The following is a 15453-nucleotide window of genomic DNA, read 5'->3' as shown; positions in this document are numbered from 1 at the left end:
AAACCGTGTGTGGCGCTTAGCAAGGATGAGAAGTGGTACTTGAAAAGCCATTTAAAAGGTAAAGTTGAGAATGCGTTTAGCACAGTGTGTCAGTAACATTAAATATGTAAAGAATTTTGGGATGGGTTGGGTTAAAAACTGGACACCAAACTCTTGAAGCACGTGAGTGGAATGATTTTGCTACCAGGAAATCCAGGGACTGAGGAGTGGTTTGTGTCTATGCTAGTATAGTAGTGACTTTGGATTGTGTTATTTATTTAAGTTCTAGAGTGACTTGTATATATGGAAGCAGGAAAGAGTAGAATAAGGGTATTGGATAACACTGGTGGAGGTGATCAGATATTCCCTGGAGAAAAACAGAAACTTCTGATGTGTGAAATACGGAGAACTGTTTGGAGAAATGATGACTGTAGTTAAATATTTACTGTATGACATCAACACAGTGCAGTTAAAAGGTGCTTGATGAATATGTAACTTAGAAGCTGGGGTGGCTCTAATGCTTTTTAGCTAGTGAAGATCAACAGAAATTTCTGTACTATGATTTTGTATGTGCTTATAAAGCAGTGGAGAACTAAGAGGGCAATATTGTATAAGAAAAGAGCAGTATAGATTGTTTGTTGTCTAGATAATACTCAGGAGGCAAGCATACTTCTTTCCTACATGTTGGAAAACAGGAGAAATTGCCATTACTTTGTACAGGACCTTACAGCTTCTTCCTGTGCACCTCTACTCAGCCCTCACCCCAAGTTCCTACGTGACTGTCTCTGTGAGGATGGTGTCAGCCAGCAAAATCCCTGGTGAGAGCTACAGTGCAAGGGCATGAATGCACAAGAACTCTGGTGCATTTGAGTGTAAGTAAAATACCTGCATGTGTGTATGGAAACTTTTTATGTGTCATAACAACAACTTTGTATGAGGAACCTCTGTTGTACAAGCAACAAGTAAATCTCCATTGCATTGTGCCACTATTCCATATCATTATTAAAAGAGAAAGAAAAAAGATTTTATAATTGCTTATGTATGACGTCTGGGGAGCGGAGGTAGATCCTGCAGTCCTGAGGCCAACAGTGACCGCTGGACCCAGCCCTGCCTGCATCAGTGGACAAAGCTGTAGGTTCCTGCTGTGGACTGAGAAATACCTCAGCCCCATCTGGACTCTCTGCTGGGACCTCACCTCTGCTCTGAAGGTGGAGGAGCAATGCAGAAAAGCTCCAGTGGGAAAGGTCCCGAGATCTTTAATGCTCAGTAATGGTTACTCAAATGTTTTTGCCTATGTGGATCTTAACAGAAAAATTTTAAGAGTCTTCTGTCTGTGTGTGCGTGCTTGTGCATGTGTAGTGGAGATTTTTCAAAACCATACCATACAAAACCTAAACAGTATAGGTTATTTATTATTGAGATTTGACGAGAAAAGATTAAGTTGTTGTATGCTGGAAAACAGGAAAGGGTGGTCTTTACCTTGGAAAAGACTCTAACTTTCTCCTATGTGCCCCACTCTGAGCTCAGCCTGCATTCCCACATGCCCATCTCTGTGATCTTGAGAATTAGCTGTGAAATCCTCACTGAGGGCTACTATATGGATACACAGATGTGTGAAAACTCTAATGTGTTTATATGTTAGTCTCTACAAAAAAATGAGGGAGAAGCTGGTAATGGCAAATGTTGTAACAAGTGTGCATGAGTCTTCTAGTTCCTTTTTGTATTAATGAGGTAAACCTTTCTTGTCTTATGTTGTCACTATATAACCTTATTAAGACAGAACACCAAAGAAAGATTCAGCAAGTTTTATATCCCCCCCATGTGGCACAACTCCATTATTCCCAAGATAGGAGCCACCCCTGCTTCTGAACTATACCTGAATTTTTGCTGTCCCAACCCGAAGACTCAAGTTTGCTGTTTGAAGCAGCATTACAGCAGCAGGTATAAGGAAGACAACAGTGTACACAGCTTAAGCTAATTATTGTGTAAGGAAACAGTAAAATTTTAGGGCTATGCTATAAATAATGACTAAAAGTGTGCTTAAATTCTGGTTTGTTATGCAGAACGTAGAAAAGATAAATATAAGAAGGAAAAAAAAAAAAAGGTTGCAGCAAGTGCTTAGAATAAATAGAGTATCTCCTGTGTCTGTGCAGATTTCAGCATGGCAGAACAATGGGTAGCTTTACATACTACTTCACTACGTGTGAAGTGATTTTTCAGGTAAAACAGCCTTGATTAGTAAGCTATATGATGAAGAAGCTCAGAAAGATGGAACCAGCAGTAAGGGTGTTATTCTCCTCAACCTTTTCAGATAAATACCAGTAAACAATATAGTAGATATGTAATTAGAGATAAATACCAGTAAACAATATAGTAGATATGTAATTAGAGATGAATACCAGTAAACAATATAGTAGATATGTAATTAGAGATGAATACCTTTAAATAATATAGATAAGTAATTAGAGATATTCTGAGAGATGAAAAATAGGAAATTAATTTAAATCGCTTGCTTTTAACACTGGGTGAATGTAAATTCACATTTCTAAAAATATCTGCAATTTATTGGCTGTACTAGCTAGTATGCTTATTTACCTGTATTTTAAATCTTCACTCATTACGATGATATTTGGTAAAATATTGTTGGAGAAATTAAGCATGATGCTGTTGAAGAATTGAACCAGAACTACATATGTCCTCACAAAAGGAGTGATACCAATCTAAGATGTTCATGCACCAATTATTTCTTTCTTCGTGTATTGATTACTTCGCTGCAAATTAATAGTGGTACTCTTTGTAATGCTTTATTTGATGTCCTGAATCATATGATATAGATTTGTCCTTTATACAAAACTATTCAAAGTTCTCATGTTTGTTAACTAAACTTCTGTCCAGGTAGCTTGATTTAGAAGTAATGCTTTTTGACTAAAGGTAATTTGACATAACTTAGACTTTAATTATTGGTTTTGTACAGGTAACATCAAAGGGCATTGACTATTGCATTCAGCAATAAGAACTTCAACAAACAAGTGAACAATATCAGAATCTTGGATAACTCTGTTATCTTCTTCCACATAGTATATGCTGTAGGGAAGGGTAATTTTAGACCAGCTCCTATTTGGAAAGACAGTTACTTTTTTGGGTAGCCCTAGTGTCCCTTATGCGTTCCTGTAGAAATGCCTGGTTTTCCAGCTATATTGGTTGGTCTAATAAAAGACGTTATTAATGATATCATGTTGTTGGCAAACCATTGTCAATGAAATCTTTACTTGCAATAAAGACTGCTATTGTAAGGATGTTATAATAGAATTTTAAGTGTATTTTAAATGTGCTTAGGTTTCTGATACACTAATCACTTTGTGTTTTCAGTTAAGGCTATCACTTCATCCCCACAAGACATGATTAAGTCTTTTAAGAGTTGGTTATGAGATTCTTTGGAATTAAGAAGTTGTATTTAGCTGATAAACTAACTTCTGCTGAGGTTATTGCCTCTCTCCCTCAGAGGACTATTAGTGATTTTTCTAATTAAAAAGAAAATAATACTGGCACAAATATCCTATGGCAGTGTAGGGGAAAAGCAAGAAACACATGTGAGAAGTTAGGTTTTTAATAGCAAAATAACTAGGATTTTAAGTACAGATTATAGATCTATGTCAGTGTTAAGTTTCAGAATGAGGCAGGATTTTTCCTAAAAATAAATAAATAAAAAAGCCTACACCCAATTTGAATATTTAGTAATTAAGCACTAAGCTGTTGAGATAATTTTTGCTGCTCAGAAATAATGGTAGACATTTGGAATAGCACATAAATAACAAAAGTAACTATACATCCAATTAACAAAGTTTGTTATTGTCAGAATACTAATCTTTCTGGGAAAGTTACTCAACTAAAATGCTTACAGAGGGACAGTAAAAGCTTTGCAGGGCTGAATTTCCCATATACTTGCCTCTGTATTCAGTATCTGAAAGGGAGTGGAAACGTTATCAATGCTGATGGGGAAGCAAACGCCCACTCTGACTTTAGTAATGGGCCCAGTGCTCCCAGTTGGTGGGTGCTGTCGGCTCCCACTGAAGGCTTCAAGAACGCTGCTCATTGAATAGGATTAAAATTATGCATTGTCTGTTGCTCAAAATATTTTTAGATGCAGCAAGTTTAATAAGGCCAAATGTTTTTGTCATTGGGAAGACTAGTATGTTGTGAGACTTGTTATGTCTGTGTCCTGATGTGAGAATTCCAGGAAATGGTCCATGGAAGATTGTTAGTGTAAATTGGCTCATTTAAAGCAGTGCGCTCTAAGGTGAAAAAAAAAAATAATGTCAAAACCTTCTAGCAGTGTGATGAAAACTTCCTTCTGGCTTTTCTTGATACAGTTTTGTCTCATTTTGATGAGATACTTTTTGACTAGCAAAATCATCCTGTTTGGTTTTAGTATTTAAGGTCCTTAAGCAGGAACAAAAATTCCTGGTCTCAGGGGGTGGGGGGTGAAATCTCATCGATATGTACAAATATTTGAAGGGAGGATGTAAAGATGGAACCACATTCTCTTCAGTGGTGCCCAGTGACAAGACAAGAGGCAATGGGGACAAACTGAAATACAGGAGGTTCCTCCTGAACAGAAGGAAATGCTCTTTTACTGTGAGGGTGACTGAACACTGGCACAGGCTGCCCAGAGAGGTTGTGGAGTCTCCATCCTTGGAGGTATTCAAAAGCTGTCCTGGCAACAGGCTGTAGGAGACCCTGCTTGGGGGTGGTGTGGGGGTGGTGGACCTCCAGAGGTCTCTTCCAACCTCAACTATCCTTTGATTCTGTGTTACTGCCTGCTTCTAGTAGAGAAACACCCCTGATGTTTCAACCTCATCTCAACTTTCTGAGATCTGGGGTTAATATTTAGCTCCTTAACTATTTCTGGTTCGTTATCTTTTTGTCTCAGTAACACATTTCTCTGTACAGTTGACATCTCGGACTTCAATGATTTCCTTTTCTTGCTCACACTAGAGGGAGCTCTCTGGTGGCCTTTCAGCTTACTTGTGCAGCTCTGCTTTCACTTACAATTTTGAATGTTCCTGCTGAGAATCAAAGTACACAAGACAAAGCTGTATAAAATGTGTCTTGAAAATGTTTCATTTGCTAACAAAATTGAGCTTTTGAGTTATCTGTAGGTGAAGTAATACCAGATTGACAGCTTTGGCTGGGTTTTAATTTTTGTCAGCTGCAGCAGCAATGCAGGCTTCTGACGTGCATAAATGCAATAGATATTGATGTTTCTGTTATGCTCTGCATTTATTTTCATAGCTGTAGAGATATATTTGTAACTTTGTTGCTGTGATACAGTCAATTTCTATTTGGTGTGTGCTTGTTTGATCCACAAGGAACTTGTTTGTGATTATGGAAGGGTTGCTTGAAGATTTAAGGTGAGAAAAGGATTTTTAAGTTTTCTTTAGACATGTAATACTAAAAGCTCAATTTATTTCCACTGGTGATTTAAGCCAACTTTAATTGGGTGATGTGCTTATTTTAGGTGCTTTTATCCAAGCAGACATAATGGTTGTTAGGATTGATAATAGATCAAATATTTACTGTTTTTCATGATTACCGATTTTATAGACAGTAGTGTTAGCTTGTATTTTTTTTTTTCCTGTATATTGTAATTTGCCATTCTTTTATGTTGGATATGTTTTCTAGAAAATGGTCTAGCACATTACAGCCAGATAAAGAGTAAAGTGAATTTCATTGAGTTTGAAAAAACAATTGGTGAGAGTTTTCAGTCCAAATGAGAGACTGCCACGTGCATGAGGTAAAGCCAGCACAGGTCTGCTCATGATGCAGTTAGTCTTTGCTATGGTCTAAAAGCTGATCCTAAAAATATTTGTAGACTTGACAGAAGCAAAGAATTTTCTGAAAGTCCTATTAAGATCAGTAATGACAAGCTGCCTAAATAGTCTTTCTGCCTAAGAAAATACACGGAACATTTAGGTAAAGAGAGGTCCAGTGAAGAGTACTGGTATGAATTCTTTTGGCTCCTTTTGTTTTGTGGACCCCAAAACACCACTTTGTTTCCAACAGAATAATTTTATTGACCGTTTCAGGTGTGCATACGACTCTTGACATTTGGAACAAAGGCAAAATATTTCGCAATGGATGCCAAACTCTTTAATGCTTGACAAACGTTTCTTCTGAGGGACATAATGTGTATTATCTGAGGCAGGTAAGCAAGCAATTACTTGACTTCTGTGTTAGCTCAGGAAAAAGAACACAGATGAACAATTTGGCTATGGAGAAACTGTTGGATAAATTATATTGGAGATTCCTTAAATCATTGAAGTGGCTCAAGAAGACCAAGTAGTATGCTGCATGGCTGTTGTGGCACCTGTAACTGAGCTGCCATTACTGAAGTGGAAGTTCACATGAGTAAGAAGGAAATGGATGAGTTTGGATTGGAAGTCTGGGCATTGGTCTTGTATTCTAAATATTCACAGCATTCTTATGATGCCATTCTCACCTGACTTATGGGTGTGCAGGCTAATAATATGTGCAGTGGCAGGGATGATAAATGTAGTGTTATGTTGCCCCATTCATGCAAAGTTTTTGTTGTATGTTGGAAAAGGTTATTGAGTCTTGGCTCAAGATGGCTTAAGGGTGCTCTTTATAAGACTGTTTTCTTTTTTGTTTGGAGATTGTACAGTTGGACATGAAAAGTATTCTGGAGTTTCCTTGCTGCTTGATCTTGGGGACCATTTTTATTTATTTTTTTTTTAAATAAAAAAAGTCCCGGGAGAGGAGAATAATGTGGTATTTTCTTTGGAGCTGTGACAGAAGGAGTTTGTGTGACATGGAGGATTGCAGGGCCCTCAGCAACCTCCTCCGTGAATGCATGAAGCAATGAAAACAGCAATACTGGTAAAAGCCTGTCAAACTATAAATTTTGATAAATGTTACAGCATTGGAAGGAACTCTACTGTGTACTGTTTTAATTATAGGATGGATCATAGATTTTTCTTCCTTAAGGAAAAGAATTTTGGTGGTGGTTTCTTTGATTATTTCACCATTGACTTGTTTCCCTGGGTAGCTGAGATCTCATCTGCTACTTAAATTTTATTCAGCCTTCCTCTCTAAGTTCGCCTAGTAGGGGGAGATACAGTTGAAGTTTGTTTTCACTTCTCTGTGCATTAATGTTAAATTGTTTCTCTGGGCAAAGAATGAATCTTATTTTGTCTTTGAAAATTGTTTAACACATTAAGGAAGATGCTGTGTGGACTCGCTCAGATTTTTTTTTTTTTAAGAAGCTACTATTCAAGCAATAAATTATCTAAACAAGTGAAGAATTTGTTCTGCTTCCTCTTGTTTGCATTTTGTAACTTTATTGTTGGCAGTTTTGAAAGAGAAGGACTGTTCCAGTGTAATGGATTAAAAAGTTAGGTTGAATCATGATGTGGGAATACTTTTGAGACAGTCTTGCTTTTGTTCAATATAAACTTTGCATGTTTAATTCCTATACTTGGTGTGTCTATAATTAAGATGTTATTTGACCAACCAAACAAGAACTTCCTACTGACTTCCTAGTAAGGAGATTAGCTGTAACTTCCCACCATTGTTTAATACTTACTTATGTTCTACTTTATTCTCACCATAAGAGAAGATCTCAGAAGATGTAGAATTCACTAGAATTCTATTAACATAAATTAAGGTGGAGCCCATGAAAAGCAAAACTTCTGCAAAGATGAATCACCATTAATCATGTAGGGCTTTTTTTATCTTTGGTGTATAACTTGGGGAATAATCTTTGTGTTTGGATTTTTAGAACCTAGAAACTTAATGCAAAAAAAAATCCAAGCTTTTAAGTAAATAATATTTACAGATTGAAAATAATTTGTAAGTCTAAAGGTCACTGGTTTTTGAGGAGTACAAAGGCAATTTCACCCCCTGCGTTTATGGATGTTAATTACTTTTAAAAAAATTTTATACAAGAAGGCATTTCTCTGGTAATCAAGACTGTCAAACAGTTGCAGATCTTACTAAATAGAGAAATTGGTGGCTTTCACTTGGGAATTAGAGGTAGAGGTTAGAATTTGAGTGTGGGTTTATAGTAACTGTAGTGCAATTTCAGAAATAATTATCTTCTGATTTATTTCTTAGAATTTTCTTTAAGAAAAGAATAACACAGTAACTTATGTGAAACATGGTAGAAATTGCAAAGCTGTCTGTTTACGTTTAAAATTTTAAAAAGATAAAATAACCTGTGTCTGTATTGATGTAGTTTTAGACTGAATTACTTATTTGTACAGGGACACAGAGACCACATAAAATAGCATTAATTGTCATTGAATAAGGGATGTGAAATTATATTCTCTGTTTAATGCATTTGAGGTACTTGAGGAAAATGAAGTTGCAGGAGGCTCTCTTATGAATTTTTCTTACTCTTTTGAGCCTTTAGGCCGAAAGTGTGCGAAGGACTTGACACTTCTATAGGACTGACAAATCTAACTTTCCTTATGTTATAAGCTCTTGGGTTCCACTGTGGTGTTCTTGTATTTGGTCCAGAGCTATGTTTGGCCAAAGCATTTTCTTTGCTAGGACATCTAGTCGTCTTCTGAAGATACCAGGAGACGGAAAACTCATTATTGCCATTGGTAGGTTTTTTCCAACTGTTTGGATAACAAAGTCCTTTAGAAAAATGTTTATGACTTATTTTTGAGTAAGAAAGATGTTAGAGGAAAGGATTATACTATTTAAGCAGCAGAAGGCTAAATATACTATTGGCATAAGCTCACTTTGAAGTAGTTGACTTTACATAAGAGTACTAAAGAATGTAAATAAAAGAATATAATGATGCAATGGTGGAAGGACACTGTGTGAAATACATTTACAATACAAGCAAGTACAAAAATATTCGGTGCATAGGAAGTAAAGTGAGTAACTTTGAGATGCTTTGTAAATTTCTCTGAGAACCAATACGTGCACGAAGATATCTGGACACCTCAAGGTACTTTGCCTCATTCTTCAAACTAAGTAGATAATGCTTTTAAACACTGCAGATTCTTGTTAGAGCAATCAAGACCCTCTTCTTTGATGCGTATACCTATAAGTATGAAAGCATAAACACTTAAGTACGTGTCACAAGCTGTAAAATATAGGTACAAAAATAATACAGAGTAGGAAGAAATGAAGATGAAACAGTATTCTATTTAACTAATACTACAAAAATTGCTCTAGAAAAACTGTTTTCAGATGCTTTTGTCTATAGGAATCCTTATTATACTGGGTATATATGATCTATTTTTTCAATATTTTTATAACATCAGAAAATGAAACAAAAAAATAACCATGCACTACCAAACTGCTCTGAAAATATCAGTTTAGGATTAATTTAGAGAATTCTTTCAACCAAAAAGTATGTGTATATATTTATCACTTTAATAAAGATATATTCAATTAATTTTGAAAACCAGAGTAGAAAATTAATTTCCCTCCCACAGTCTTAATGAAGAAATAAAGAAACTAATTTCCCATTGCTGTTGGAGGGGTAATCCACTCCTTCACATATTAAGAAATTAATGTAACACATCCAGTCAGCCAAAGAGTCTCTGATTCTTCCCTCCCCCCCAATCTCTTACACCAGCTTTTTTTTGTGTAATACAATTATGAAAAACAAAATTGAAAGTGACTTAAGTCTTTTTGTCTTTCAGATGTCAGTATGTGCTAATTTCAGGTCTGATGCTATTCTCAGTAGAATCATCCTGTAATTTGATAGTACTTGCTAGTTTTGTTTTGTTTTTTTAACAGCAACAAAAAAGATTTGTATGTTTAAAAAAACCCGACAACTGAACACCCCACACCCTTTTTAAAAAATGCCAGAAAAATGTTAAGGAAAAATTGTGACTGTTTTTACATACCTTTGTAGCAATTGTGGGATTTTGTATGGTCATAAGGTTGTCCTTTTTATTTGAGCTAAATACAGAATGAAGATATTTTCTTTCTTTTATTTAAAGATTGTTTTGAATGTGATACCCTTTTCCAATACCTTAAAATAACCTGTTGACCTAGAGTTTCAATTATAAAACTCTGCTCAAATATATTCCTAGCATAAAAAAATGCTATTTGAGAGATGCTCAGAATGACAATACTAGAAATTATTTTCTTAAAACAGATTTTATTTTACATACATAAGCAGCTTGATTTTTTTTTTTTTTATATATATATTTTTTAAATGGCACTCCCTGCATGAGTGAGGCAGTAGCTGACAGTACACTCTGTGAGTGCAGTTTGTCCTTAATGTAAGGAAGAAGATTGAGTTTGTGTTAACATTCCTTTAAGGAGGTGCTTCAGATTAAAAAAAAAAAAAAAAAAGGGGGGGGGGGGGGGAATCTTAGATTAAGGTTTTGAAACTTGTTACTTCTAGCAGAGGGAAGGCAAGTACACGAAGGCCCATTGCACCAGACAAAGGTGTGCCTGGGCTGCAATACGTTAATTTTATTCATCTGGACCGTCTTGGATATGAGCAGGTACGGTAGCGAGAGTAACTGTGGTACCTGCAGACACAGTCTCAGTTTTGCAGAGGTAAAATGAGAACAGAGGCTAAAGCCAACCCCCTTTGGTAAATTCTGAGTAAATAATTCCTTCCCTGTATGCCAAACCAAAGAAAGCCATGACTTTTTGACTCTTACTTTTTTTCTTCAAATATAAATAGTTATTCTCTCTGTTAAGTGAATATTTTATTTTTGCTTCTGTACCATGTGCAACATAATGTCTCAGTAGTTATGATTTATCATCTATAAGAACCATTGATTCCAACAGGGGCACTCTATGAGAAGAGCAGTGTGTCTTTCAGGACTGTATTCCTGGGTTTGCTCTGTTATTGTTTTATATTTGTATGCAGCTGTATTACTTATTTTCAAAAATGAATCCCAGTGGTTAGTTTTGTTAATGTCTCTGGTACATCTTGTTTACATTATTCCAGTCTGTTTGTTTTAAGTGTTTCAACATTTTCTTCTATAGATACATTTCTTGTAAACTCATCTTGGTTGAAAACAATCGCAAAAAGACTGATGCTGAATTAAAAAGCAGCAGTCTAACTGCAATAATTAATAACGTGGAAGAACATACAAAAAATGTTTAATGCACATCATATAAAGCAACTATTTACAATGAAGATGGGTGTAGATTTGAGATGACATCCAAAGATATTAGTTATATAGAGGCTTCGTTAGAAGTATTAAAAAAACTAGACTTTTTTCAAGCAGGTGTTTTTTTAAGTATAAATTTAGATGATTAACACTATCAGAATTCCTAGTGAAAACCATTAAAGTGATGATAAAAGTTTGCTTAGTGTGTTAATCGGACTGTCAAATGTATTTCAAAGATTGGAGAGCTGTGCTGAACTGCCAACATCATGGTTTCCAACAGCCGCCATAGCCAATATATACTATTCTGGTGCTCATTTGTAGCACTGTCTATAAACTTCAGTATGAAGGTCAGCCCCCTGCACTGCTCATTTTTTTTAGCTTCCAACTGTGGCCTTTGCAGGAATAAATCTTGTGTTACTGGTGACAGTCCAAATTATGTCCCTGTCTAGTAGATCTAGGTTACATATTTCAAAACTGCTGCAAAAGAATGCTTTCTGAATTGTACTTTGGAAAATATTACATTTCCAGGTATCATTGTTTCAAATAAATACTTTAATTTTTGCCAAGTAAATCATAGGACTTCAAGGGGGGGAAAAGTGACTCATTCCACAGTCACTATGTTATCATTCCATAAAATGTGATTTATGTGTAACATTAAATATACATAACTATTTGCTATGAACTTTATTGAAAGACATTTGCGCTATACAACTTATTGAAACGATGCTTTCATGGAATTTCACGCTGTTGTTGAAGATGGTAATCCAGGTGAAATACAAACAATCTTGAGTCAAAAACAAAGTATTTTTTTGTATGTTTATATCTGAATTTTAGCAGAGAAAGGAAAATAAGTGAAAAGAGTTTCTATGTTACCTTCAAATTTGTGTTTTGTTTTCTTTTAAGATAGGACATATATTTCTGCAAGTCCTTAATTATTTCATTTCCTGGACAAGGGGAATAGAACAGTTACTGGAAACCTATTTTTCTTGTGTCCCATTTCTTTTTGCCTCTTTCAAGTTTGATCAAGCAAAAGTAATGGACCCTAATAGCCAGTTATTAGATGACTTCAGCTTGCATTCCATGTTAAATGTCAATCCTTGATAAATAAGTTCCTGCATACCTTTCACTATAGTGCTCATTTTCACATTATACTCCTATTATGCTTTGCCTGAGCTTGTGTGATTTCATATCCCCTTTTTTGCTCTTATATCTAGGTCTTCTTCCATGCCGCAGTTCAGCATTGATTTGTTAATGATATGCAGATGACTATAAAAATGAATGTTAAGTTTTGCAGAGAACTACTTAGTTGGTAAAGTTATAAACTGACACAAAGGTTACTATATAAGTAATGAATAACAGCATACAATTTTGAAGCTGTTCTTAACGAAATTTTAAAATGTTCTGGTGGTTCTTTATATAGTGCTAAAAAAATGCTGGATAGTATTTCAGTTTTAATTCTCTTACCATTTTCTATGAAAATTGCAAAGCAGAGTTGGACAAACCATTTTGTATTATGTGATCTTTAAATAATCCAGCTGTATTTAACGTGCTATGCTTGTTGCATTACCTAGCTCTTTTTATATTAAAGTCAGTGGTAGTAAGCAGGATTGAGTTCTAAATACATAAGATTCTGCAGTTGAAGGTCAGACTATGTATTTGTGTAAATAAACGGTCAATTTCATTGAAAAGTAAAAATCCTGTGGCAGATCTTCCTGAACAGATAATATATTCCAGTTGTATATTTCCACTAGCCATCCAGTAATATTCAAAACAGCCATGAAGACCTATGGGGACAATGCAATCTCAACAAACACACTACTCAGCTGCTCCACTAGCTTAATCCTTGTACGTCTTAGCTGAGGATTTCTGTTGCAATACATCTGTAAAGATCCATTTGTGACACACAGAAACCTCAGCACTCTGACTCATGAGCACGAGCATGGTGGTACCTGGTAAGGTTAATGAGGATGAACTTGATCATGCATTAGAAAGGAGATTCGCTGTTACGTAGGCATAGGAAGCATTCAGGAAGGTCGGTGTTATTGGAATTCCTGAGAATATTCCTTTGGGACTCTGTGCCTGCATAGCTGCCTAGCCAAGAAAATAAAGTTTTTGATGAGAAATTATTTGGGCTAAGAGTATAGTTCTGAGCATCATCTTTCTGCTTATCTGTTTAATACCAAGCACATATTATTTCAGGTATCCCTTAAAAAAAAATCTTTAACTTGAGTGGTTTGGAAATGTTGATTTTTGATAAAAAGCATTTTCTCTTTCATGCATGTTCCAACAAAGCTGGGCTATATACCTCCCAAAAGTCAAATTACTTTCTCCTTAGTGTTGTGTGTCTTTAACTAGCCCTTAATATTGTTATAATTTAAACAAAATCAAATGGACAAATCTAATTTATTGTGCCAAAAAAAAAAAAAAACCTCTGCGGAAAAGTAGTACAAACTTGTGGCAAAATACTAATCCACTTCAGAACTACGTAGAGGGATGTATGAGATGGGGGGGTGGGGAAAGGTGCCAGACAGGCCTTTGAAAAGCAAATTATCTTCTGGTTCCCATTCCCTTTAAAAATGAATTTACGTGTGATGTCACTAGAGGGCAGAGTAAAGGCCGTGGGGGGACATTAACTGCGTTTCCGCGCTCTGGTGTGTTAGGAGCGTGCTGAGCTTGAAGCCTTTCTGCCCTGAAGGCCTCAGCTCCTCCTCCGTTTTCCGTCAGGGGGAGCTTTGCCTGAGGGACGGGGCCTTGGCAGCGCAGCTCGCTTCCAGGGAGGTTTACGTTACAGACTGGAAAGGGTTACGTGCCCTGCTCTTACATATTGCTAACAAAGTAAATTAACTGTATTACCAGTGCTCTCCCCGTGCCCCCTCGGCAGCGGGGGCGGCTCAGCGCCCCCCCTTGAGGAGAGCAGCCTCGCGGCGCGAGGGCGGCCATTGGCGGGAAGGCGGTGGCGGGGCGGGGGGGATACCGTGGAGCCCTGTCGGGGTAAGCCGGGGGGGAGGGGGGTCTCGGCTTCTGCTCTGGTAGAATTGAGGGAAAACAAGGGTTTTAAAAAAGCAGTTTTCCAGCGGGGCCTGGGAGGCCACAGCGCTGTTAATAATCTTGGGCCTGTCCCAGAGAGAGAGGTGTCTTTCCTCATTTTTACTATGTAGGGCCTAGTCTCTTGTTTTTCCTATGGATTTGTTTATGCAGTACCCCATCCAAATTCTGGAAATATTTCTTTAAACTGCTAGCCAGGCTGCTTGCCTCTCAGCATAAGAACAGCTTCACCGTGCTACAGGCCTGTGGGGAAAATGCATTAATACCTGGTGTACCTTTTCTGTCAGTGCTGCCTTTTCCAGGTCTGTTCTGAATCCAAATGGACAAAAAAAAGTACAGGAGAGTTTCTCCTCCTTTTTCTGTATGTCTCTCCTTGCACTTCCGTGTATACCCTCGCTTAGTTTATTTGACATTTATTTGCTTTGCTTGTGTCTGGCTCCCAGTGCGTTTTGGCCTACAGGTAACTACAGAGGAATGTTCCCTGTTTTGAACCTGGGGTGTCTTTTCTGGTTTAGTTTCCTCTGACACCCCAGTGCCAGCTGTGTGTTACTATAGCCACGGTAATAATTTTTAGCTGAAAGAATAACTAAATGTGTAGCCAATAGTAGAGTGCTTCACGTTGCAAAATTTATCCTCAGGAGGAAAGTTTAAGTCTTGTCTTTCACTTAGGAATTTGAACAAATATGTAAAACATCCATATTTACTGAATATTTTTAGTAAGATCTCAGTCATGTTGACTTTCATGTTTGTGATAAAGGCTAACATGAAAAAAGCTCTAAAAAGAAACATCTTCGGTATATTTATGTGTCATCTTAAAAGCGTTGCTGTTCTGTTTTCTTACGCCTTTTGCATTCGAATTTTTATCACTGTGCCATGGTCTTTGATGCATCTTTAGAGAAATGTGCATTCTGCCATCTGTCCTGCAAAAATCCTGTACCTGTTGATGTATTAGTCAATACAGTCGTGTATTAGACTGGGTACCAAAAGAGGGGGAAGAACATCTGCCTAGTTTCTGCAGTCTCTGCAGCTGTGGAGTTTTGGGGATGCTGTGGCGTGGGGAGGAGACGGTAAACTGTGTCCTGGTACAAGGCTGCTCCGTGCCTTCTGCCGCTCCTGTGGGAGCTGTTCCAAACCTGGTGCTGTAGAGACGTCCTCGCACTGCCCTATAGCAGGATGCGTGTGTATAGGATTAGGAAATGGTTCTAATGATGAGACAGGATTTTTTTTTTTCACTGATACTGACATTATCTGGGATGCTCATGCAGAAAGGAAATAATTTTCTTATCATATTATGCCCCATTTAGATAAT

Source organism: Vanellus vanellus (assembly GCF_965231255.1).
Source record: "Vanellus vanellus genome assembly, chromosome: 6".
Lineage (NCBI taxonomy): Eukaryota > Metazoa > Chordata > Aves > Charadriiformes > Charadriidae > Vanellus > Vanellus vanellus.
The sequence above is the reverse complement of the archived record's forward strand: the minus strand, read 5'-3'. Positions refer to the sequence as shown.